The sequence below is a fragment of the Octodon degus genome, unplaced genomic scaffold (genome assembly GCF_000260255.1).
Source record: "Octodon degus isolate 3935 unplaced genomic scaffold, OctDeg1.0 scaffold00125, whole genome shotgun sequence".
Lineage (NCBI taxonomy): Eukaryota > Metazoa > Chordata > Mammalia > Rodentia > Octodontidae > Octodon > Octodon degus.
In genome coordinates, this window is record NW_004524701.1 from 9,088,332 (window position 1) to 9,097,561 (window position 9,230).

Below are 9,230 nucleotides of genomic sequence, written 5' to 3' on the forward strand. Positions count from 1 at the left end.
AGCAGTTAATTGGAAAGATTCTCACCCTGACTAACTATGTATACTGATACCTGTGAACTAAGCTACTGCACTGCAGATGGTACTTTGTAATAGTAGTTTCATGCTTGGAGTGCTTGTCATTCTGGTCTACTGAACATGGGCTGCTTGTCATGACATGCCGGTTGCTGCTATGATGTCTCTCAGGCAGATGCTTGTTCAAGAAGAAGGGGATGGTGAGGGAAAGCAAGAGAAAGGAAAAGGAATATTGTGGGACTGTCCTGCTTCAAGGTTGTATATGGTGAGATTTTTGGATTTATGTGCAAATATCAGAAATATATAAATCTTTATGTGTATTTTTAAAATATATTCTAATTTTTAAATTTTTAAATCATATTCTGTAGGGATTTGAAGTTCAACATATCAATACTTGATGAAAAATACCTGTTCCATATTATGCCTAAGATGTTTGAAATGCAGACAGATAGTGAGGTTAAGCTTAACAGCCTAAGTTGTTTGATAATAACAAGCTTGTCTTCTGGATGGTTAACAACCTGAGTTTGCAGACCAAAATTAGAGAAAAAGGAGGGATGCAAGGAAAGCCAACATTTTGGCCCTAGCCTTTTAAAGTCAATTAAGACTCAGGACTTATGAGAACTTGAATTGTAACGACATATAACTCGGTAGTGTACCAAATTTTCTGATCAAGGAGATTATGGGGTCAAAGAGGAAAATGATTGATGATGTAGAGTGTGCCTAAGGAGAGTCACATGGAGAGAAAACATTCTCTCAGGCTTTCAAAGACAGCACATTGGCCAAGCAATGGCTGTGACTCATCCACATGACTGACACTGACAAAGGTTCTACAATCTGAGGTACAGAATCTCAGGATAATTCCTGAGGGGATTGCACTGACCTTGTCAGACCCAAAAGCTGAACTCTTGTTGCATAGGTCCTGCTTTACCTTGGACTTAACCATCCAGAAGAAAAGTATAAAAATGAAATATAAGAAATAAAGCCATGCTGTTATGTTGAGCTCTGGGGGACTCAGGTCAACAATTTCTGACATTGCCTGTTAAGTGGAAGACCCAATACTATTATGGGCTACTGAACTGTTTTAGAATATTTTGATGAGTTTACACACCTATAATATTCAAAGAATGGAAATTAATGAGCTAACAAGAGACTAGAAGATGTAGCTTGTATTGAAGGGAACATCAGAACAGAAGTGAAGACCATATTATATTCATAACCATATTGCCTTTACCAAGATAATAAACTTCAAAGCTATGTGTCTTTCTATAGTGTAAGCGAGTTTCTAAGAGCTGTAATTATAGCTAGTTTTAATGAAAAGAAACAAAAATTCATTGGTATAAATTAACAATATTCCTTTCAGTTTAGTGTTTATGGGGCTATTGGATATAAAAGAAGAAAATGCTTTGGGGAAATCTATGCAGAGGTCTACCTTGTTAACCAGTCAAAACCAAATCCCAAATCTAGAACTTGAGACTTCCAGAGAAAATATGGTTAGTTGTTTTGGTGTGACAAAGCCTGTGAATATGGCATTTGCTATTTTTAGAAATAGCATAAGGACTAAACTAGAGGAAATAACTGCTTATTCTTTGAGAACTTTTTAATTTATGGTTTATTTATGTGGTACAGGGTCTCTCTGCTCAGCATGGACTTATAGTGATCCTCCTGTCTCAACATCCCCAGCAATGGGATTATAGGCATGCACCACCATGCGTGGTCTCAGTGGCTGGCAAGGCATGCCCAGGGTTCCAGGAATAGCATGGCATGTGGTACCAGGAATAGAACCTGGGTCCTTGTGCTTACCAGGCAGGGCCTCAGACTACTGAGCTATCTTCCCAATCCTCTCTGAGAGCTTTTTTAAAATTAAAGTTATTTACTTTGTCATATTCTCACATGTATTACAGGCTCTGCAACATAATGAATTTTTGTGAGAAGACTCCTGTGTGGGACTCAATACAACAGAAAGCAGTAGCTGTCCCAACTATGGAATGTGAGTTTGTATTTAGTGTCCTAATGCCTTTTCTTACTGCTGTGGCTTGATGTAGAGTGACCTTCAGGTGTAGAGCTGGTACAGGTTCTTTCAAGGTCAATAAATCATTCTGGACCTGCATTTTCTTAATCTTAAAGTGAATTGTGTACTAATGCATGGATGGAAACATGCTGTATTTGTGTTCTGGTGCAGTCAACATGTCTTTTAAAATCTTTTTAAAATCATTTATCTACTTATTCTGTACAAAGTCTCACTACTAAGCTCAGACTCATAGTGATCCTCCTGTCTCAGCCTCCCCAATGCTGGGATAATAGGTATGTGCCACTAAGCCAAGTTTTGGTGGCCAGCTCAGCACAAGGTCAGCATGGCATGAGTACCAGGGATTGAACCTTGTCCTTGAGCTTGCCAGGCAAGCTCTTAGGCCATTGAGCTATCTTCCCATCCTCAACATGTCTTTAGTGTATAGAAATATTTTGGGCCTTTTGGAAGATTATTTTCATGTTTTGATTGTAGGTTTAAAATGTCTCTTCAGGACATTTTCATTTAAATTAAGCAGCTTTCAGTTTAGCATAGGTTTATGCTTTTTGCAGAATATGGTTGGTAAAATGACTAAAATAAGTCATCTTTTAAAGTAAGCATAGAGAACATTGCCCCCACTGGGATTCTGTACTTCCCCTTCCTTCATCTTTCAAAAACACCATGAAATTAAAGGACACACAGCTCTGTGTGTGTGTGTGTGTGTGTGTGTGTGTGTGTGTGTGTGTACCAACTCAGAACATTTCCTATCTGTAAAGAAAGAAACATACATTTCAATAGTTGAGAAGGAAATCTCACTCTTACTTAATATTATTGAAACAAATACAGGATTTAATAATATTAGTGGATATTGTTTTACATTTCAATAGTTTTCTTCTTTGTAAGTCTTGCTAATATTTGATTTTGATACATAATAAGAGAAAAGATAATCCTGGTATTCTAAATATCTCTTATGAAACAAATATAACTAATAATGCTTAGCATTCACTTCCTCGTGTTGGGAAATTTTCATGTTGTCTTCTTTACCCAGCCCCCTTCCTTTGGCTTCCTCTGGGTGATGTGGTTTTGTAACATAAGGTCACTGCTGGCCTACTGCTGGCCTCAGGAGGAAGTGGGTGAGAAAAGTGGGAACAGATAGTGAGGAGTTGCTCATCCTCCTGAGGGGAAAGATCTAGTCTTTCATAACACAGAAAAGATATTGCGGATTTTAGAAAAGCTAAATTTTAGCATTCAATAGAAGCACAGAAATGGTCACAGGCAATATTGTGGTTACATTAGATATTTTCAGTACCAGGTTCTTTTCTGTCCTGTGGCAGGACCTTCCATCCCACTCTGCTCTGGCTGCTTTGTGAGGTCTGAGTCTGATCGTGGGCCTGCTGGGAACATTCTACAGCTAAGTCCTTGCAGCACTCACTATAGCCTTTGTGTGAGAGCTTACAGAGTGTGACTCCCTCTAGAAGGGCCTGCTCCTGTCTGGTCTTATTGTTAGAGATTGTAACCTGTCTTCTGGATGTCAGTTTTGTAAGTCAGAACAGGAGATATTACCATTTTATCTAGGCTATACACATTGTCAGCTAAAGCTTACGATTACCCACCAGGAATAAGTGAAAGTATACTTGATAAATGTTGGTTTTGAAGAGAGTAGCATCACAGTTAAGCAAGCTAGAAATGTGGTTCATAATATGATTCTATAATTGCATCCAAGTTCATGAAGCCTACTTCCACTATTTGAAATGTGTGTAGTATCTAGATCCTTTTGGATTATTGGAGGGAGTCCTTAATCTATCAGTTAAAAATTCTCAGCATAATATCTAGCAAAATTGTAAGCACACAGTGATTTAGCTATCGCATATGAAGGTTAATTATTAATAATTTGGCTAACATGTTTATTTTTTATTAAAGAACAATGAATATGTTGATTAAACTTGAGAGCTACTCATAATAAACTTATATTCTGTTTGTGTTTTATTTCAGATGTACGGGTGAAGAATTCCTAACAATCTAGGGCATTGATCTCTCACCTTGGGGCTTGTAGAAGCATTATGTGACTTTGACTTTTATGATGATCATTTTCCTCACCATTGCCTACATAAAGTTGTCATTTCTTGAAAAATATTATTAAATTTCTTTAGTTTACTATGAGTTACTCTCATATTAAGAGGAGCATTAAAGAGAATAACATTATGGTTAAGCAAACTTGAAATGTGGGGATTTATATGTGTGATGTGGATTTTATGTTGTTTTCTGCTCATTTGCTGTCACATTGTTGTTCAGCATATTTTTTTAGTTTCTTTTCAGACGGTGTCTCACTATGTATTTCATGCTAGCTTTGAACTCACTATGTAGCCCAGGCAAGCCTCAAACTGATGGTGATCTTCCTGCCTCAGCCTTCTGAATGCTGGGATTATAGGTGTGCACCACCACACCTGGGTCACCATGGTATTTTCAATAAAACCATTTAAGCAATCATGAAAAACTAAAATTTATGTGAAATAACTCAAACCAAAAATCTAAGGATATTGTCTATTATGAGCTATTTCATGTTATTAGACAATATTCCAAAGGAATCAATCTACCATAATGTATTAATCTGAAAAATAGCTAAATTTTAGAAACACATAACCAATTACTAATATCCTACTCTCAGTTTCCTCATCTTATAAAAGATTAGGTAGAATAGTTGCCCTCTAGTTTTTATGACCTAAGAATCTATGATTTCCCATTGTTTCCTAAATAACAAGTGTGCTAATACTGTATTAGCAATAAGAAATCTAAAATATTTTGGAAAAACTAGTGTTCTTTCTAGTGTTAAAAAATCATGCTCATAGAGGATATCTTATGAAAGATGATGACACTTCTCTTTAGAGGCACTGTATTATCTCAGGAAACTTGGCTGTATCTTAGGCTATAAGTAGAGTACAGGGCTGGGGATCTGGTAATAGTGGCTCTTCTGTCATTTGAGGACATTCTGTCTCTGAGAAGTCACTGCCCCAGATAGCTCAGTGCTATATACTAATCTGTGCAACAGGATCCCCTGAGGAACCTGGCTGAGACAATGCTGTCTGGACCCTCCTTCATCCCACTGCAGCAGAACCTTTAGAGCAGCCTCCATGGAGAACTGACCCCTGCTGAACTCAGTGATTCCCAAGATCCTTTCCACTCTGGAAGTCCTGGACTTAGGATTGATTAATAGTAATATCTGTCTCTGCACAGGTTCACCTGCTACTTGTCCACTGCATTATTTCCTTATGTTCTTTTCATTCCAACCTTTCTAGTAACAGGGAAGTATTTGCTAGTAATAAAGGATTTTTAAACATTTTATGGAGTGGGAGTGTGACATAAAGTACAGATCTGTGAATAACCTCAAAATGGGTACTTGTGTGTAACCACTATTCCTGGTCAAGAAATGAAGTATGACCACTCACTGAAGCTCCTTGTGTCCCTCCCCCAGTCACTGTGTCCTCCAGTCTCCATGAGTTGTTTTGAAATGATGTGTGTATGTTCATTGTTGCTTTCATCAGAGCATTGATGTGGCTCAGTATTGTGTTTCTGTGTGTATGGGTGCAGACTTTCAGCTCTCTTGTACTTTTGATAAAATTTTAATAATTTTACATTTATGGAAAGTTGCAAATATACAGTGGAAAGTTCACATGTGTACTTTGGTTACATTCTTTAATTTTAGCATTTTATATGGTCTATATGGATTGAAGCAAAATACTTACTTCTGGGACGTTACTACTAATTAAACTACACTTCATGTTACTATATCACCAGTTTTCCACTCATTTCTTTTATTGTTCCAGGATCCAGTTCAGGAGATCCCATGGGTTCCAGGTCTTCTTCATTCTTTCTTTTTTTAAAAAAATAATTTTATCGAGAAACAAACAACGAGACAGTTTCAAAACTGGTTAGTATGAAAGTTTCAATAATTAATACATTGCATATTGTTTTCTTCTTAGTGGTTATTCATAGTACAAGATGCAGACATGCTTTCCTGTCCAAACACTATTAGTACAAATCTTTCTTCTCATTAAGAGAAAGTAGCTGTATATCTATCCTATTTTGTATCTACAGATACAAAATAGTCTTTCATTTGTATCCCCTTTTTTTGTTTAGTTTTGTCAAAGATGGATATTCCATTGCCATTTAAATATTGTAGATGTGTGAATTCAGCAAAATAATCCAATATAGTACAGTAGCCCATAATAGTAGTGAGTTATCTGTAGGACTGGCAACATCAGAAGTTGTTGACTTGAGCCTTTCACAGCTCAGCATATTAATATGGCTTTACTTTTTATACCTCCTGTTTACACTTTTGTGCTGGATGGTTAAGACTAAGATAAAGCAAGACCTGTATAACAAGAAGTGTAGCTTTTGTATCTGACAAGGTCAGTCAAGTCCCTCCAGGACTTGTCCCAAAACTCTGTACTGCAGTTTGTAGATCCTGTGTCAGTGTCAGCCTTGTGGGTGAGTCATGGCCATTGCTTGACCAATTTGCTCTCTGTGAAAGCCTGAGAGAATGTTTTCTCTACATATGACTCTCCTTAGGCACAAATTCTACATCATTGATCACTTTCCTCTGTGGCCCCATAATCTCCTTGATCAGAAAATTTGGGACACAACTGAGTTACATGATGTTACAGTATAGGTTCTCCTATGTCCTGAGTCCTCACTGACCTTGAAAGGCTAGGGCCAAAACGTTGGCTGTCCTCACAGCCCTCCTTTTTCTCTAATTTTTGGTCTGCAAACTTTAGTTGTTCACTCTCCAGAAGAGACAATTCCTCTTCTTATAGGCAAATTCCCATGAGAGTTATGAGAGATAGTGATTGCAGTGGCCATTTGGGGGTATCATTCCACCTCTCAGTGGATGCCCTGCCATGTTATTATGACATCAACCCTGGGACAAAGCCCTTATATTTTTATATCAGGATTTTAAAGACAATTTTTTTTTGTTCTTAATGTATCATTTCATAAGGTGTTATCAGATTATCCTGGTTATTATGTGAACATAAAAGTCCAACTAGTTTTCCTGGTGTTGGTATGATTTCTACTTTGCATATGACTGTGCCTTGCACTGCTCCATGTATACATGTCCTCGTTACACATAGAAAATATATATCTATACTTTGCACACAAAGTAAGTCTATAGGAGCCAGAAAAACAGCCAAAATTTTACCTACTTTGTAATTTACTAAGAATTTAAATACATGCCTTTATATTTATTATTTATATTATAATTTGCTTTTTATTGTGAGTAAAAACAACAAAATTTATATTATCCATTTTTAAAGTAACAAACAATTGAAAATGTGTTTATTTTACACAGAATGTGAAATAAAATGCTGGTCTACAGAAATTTACTTAAATATATATAAATTTCGTTTTATTTTGAGTCCAGGATGGGCAACTTTGCAACTTAGTGAGACCCTGTTTCAAAAAATAAAATGAGCCAGGGATATGTACTTCAGGGTGAAACCACTAGGTTCAGTCCCCAGCATTACAGAGAAAGACAGAGACACAGAGAGAGAAAAGAGAGGGATGAAGGAAGAAAGAAAAGGAAGGAAAAAATGGAAAGGGAAGGGGAGAAGAGGAAGGAAGGAAGTAGGAAAGAAAAAATGCAAAAGAGAAAGGAAATAAAGATATGAAAGAGGAAAGGCACTTACCTCTTGCTCCATATTTGAAGCCATCCTGCATCATCTTATATTTGATCTCTGTTAACATCCATAGCATCTATATGCATTGCTGGTTTATGGCATCCTTTGCCTATCCTGGTGCTTGCCCAGTGGCCTGCCACCAAGCCTGCTGCACTGATAACTACTAATGGCAGCTGAGCTGTTAGCAGCAGACACAGATGCAGAGCTCTCAGTATGGTCCTGTAGTCCTTCCCCACAAGGAGACCAGAATAGCCAACAACTTCATAGCAGATGCAGTAACTGGAGATGTGATATCATTACTTCAGGCTTTAGGTACTCGAGGGGCCATTAACTTTACATAAATATTTTTTGTATTATATATTCCTTTTTTTACCCTTTAGTGGCATTTAGCTGTAACAAAGATGACTACGGTTCATAAAGCCTGAAATATTTACCACCTGTCCCTTATTAAAAGATTGCAAACCCTATGTAAAGCCAGTAGAAGCTGTTCTCAGTATTTGTAAAAATCAGGTATACAAACCAAGCAGTATTGGCTTCTCTCTGTACCATTTCCATAAACTCAGAAAATTTTTACTTTCTGTCTCAGCAACAAAATCCAGAATCCTAAAGAGCAGGGGACATAGGATAAAATGCAGTAAGGGTTCCATGGACAGTATATTTTACTTAATCATTCAGTTGTTTCTGCACTGGTAGAACAGTAGCAAAGAAGGAAGTTATAATGTTGGATATCCCTGGCATCCTGAAGGCTACAGCAGCATAACGGGGCAGAATGCTCACAGAAATGGCTGGTGTTTCCATGTTTCATGATCCAATGAGGTGACCAAGGCTCCCTAAGAATGGAAGACATGGATCGGTGTGCCATTAAAGTTGTTGAGTATAGCTGAAGTAGTGACAACCTGTGGGGATTTTAGAAAGGATGGTATGGGAGACAGATATTGATACAGCCTATGACCAGCAGTATCTGAGAGGACTTATACTGTCCCTCCTATGTGGTGATTACAACTAACCTCTCCCTCAAGTGTTCAGAGTAGACTTATGGTGGTCCTCAGTGGTGCTGAGTGGTGAGAGGGTGGTCTGAAGTGAAGGTTCTTGGTGCTCCCATTGCATCTCTGTGCACTTGCACATTTGGCTATATCTTTGGTGAGCAGTTCTGTGTGAGCAAAAGAAGCAAAGCTGGAAGGATCACAATTCTGTATTTCAACTTACACTACAAATCTACGGTGATTAAAAAAAAAGCATAGCACTGGCACAAAAACAAACATGTGGATCAATGAAACAGACTAAAAGATCTCAAAATTTTGTGTGTACTAAAACACCTAACTTAATGGTGTTCTTTTACTATCAAACTAAAAATAAATCTTAACTGCATAAGTTTAGACTTTAAAAATCCCATAGCTGTTAGCTTTCACTCCTGTCTGTTACAGAATGATGGCCACACCTAGACCTGTGCTTGTAGGACCTCAAGGAGAGTAGTGGAGGGAATGAAACCCTCAGGAGAGGAAAACACTAATGACATTCTCATTGTGAACCCAAAGAAGAAG

At 37.6% G+C, this 9,230-nt stretch overlaps 1 pseudogene; it reads left to right on the forward strand.

Annotated features, from left to right (window-relative positions):
* The window catches only part of LOC101587488, a 100,772-nt pseudogene extending 96,740 nt beyond the window's left edge, over positions 1-4,032 (forward strand).
* Positions 4,033-9,230: the final 5,198 nt, after the last annotated feature.